This window comes from Charadrius vociferus, unplaced genomic scaffold, assembly GCF_000708025.1.
Source record: "Charadrius vociferus isolate BGI_N301 unplaced genomic scaffold, ASM70802v2 scaffold356, whole genome shotgun sequence".
Classification (NCBI taxonomy): domain Eukaryota; kingdom Metazoa; phylum Chordata; class Aves; order Charadriiformes; family Charadriidae; genus Charadrius; species Charadrius vociferus.
Genome location: NW_009648717.1, coordinates 206,697 through 207,767, shown reverse-complemented (window position 1 = coordinate 207,767; position 1,071 = coordinate 206,697). Strand labels below are relative to the sequence as shown.

Here is a 1,071-nt window from a genome sequence, read left to right as displayed (position 1 = left end):
CCCCCCTTCAGTTTTTAATTCTTCAGGACTGCTGTACAACCGCCGGAACGACCACATCCCGGGATTTTTTTTTTTTTTTTTCCCCCGGAATCGCAGGATGCCGGACGGGGGTACGGAATTTGGAGAGCTTTAAAATTACCGGTGGGCCCGGTGTCCGCTCACGCTCGTGTCTTTTCCTATTTTCTCGCCCGTGAGCTGATGGGTAAAGGTCCCCCCCTCCCCAAGGAGAAAGCCGTCGAATTGCGCCGCTCCACCGATACCGAACTGACACCGTCATTGGGTTAAAATCGCGCTGGGGCGAGCGGTTTCGGCGTCTGGAGCCGCGGGTGGGTTTTCGTTTTGTTTTGTGGTTTTTTTTGGTTTTTTTTTTTACAGCTCAGAGGTATCAAAACCTCTTTTCGTGCGCTAACGCGGGGCGTAAGGATGACCCTCGCCGTTCTTTCTTTCTGAACTTGTTGCTTTTATATTCGTCGGTTCGCGCTAAAAGGTGTGGGGTCGGGAAACAAGGGGGAAATGCCCAATTTATTTCTACCTGCACTTCAGTCTGCCCCTCCTGACTTGTAAATTTATTTAAAAATGCAGTTTTAAAGAGGTATACGTTGTTCTAAAATATTGGGCCGTTAATACTTTATAATAAAATGGCACCTTACGTTAATATAGGAATTTTAAAGCACCTGTAAAATTCCTTCATTGCATCGCACTGCCGTGTCAGCCCGTGCTGGATGCGCGGGAGAAAACCCACTTTTTAGGATCTTTCCTTGGGGGAAGATAGCAGTTTTTCAGTCGGGTGCGCTCTTTGCGAAAGGAACCTGGGCTTTCTCACCCCAAAAAGTGTCTCATCCTTGTCCCTCCCACCCACCCCCGTCTGGTTAAGACGCACGGTCTGGGCGTGAACTGGGTTCGAAAAGCTCCAACGTGGTCGTTCCCCCCGATAAAACGGCGGTACGTTGCTCAAGTTTGGGGAAACCCTGGGGGATTTAGACCCCTTTTGGAAGCAGGGTGGGGAAGGGGTGGTCGGGGGATGCTTTTACCCCCATCGCCCCTTTCCCCAGCCCGGATTGCCGGGGAGGG

General features: G+C 51.1%; 1 protein-coding gene across 1 annotated transcript in view; it reads left to right on the top strand.

The window, feature by feature from the left end:
• The window catches only part of SIN3A (SIN3 transcription regulator family member A), a 37,558-nt gene that overhangs the window by 2,298 nt on the left and 34,189 nt on the right, over positions 1-1,071 (top strand). The window lies entirely within an intron of this gene.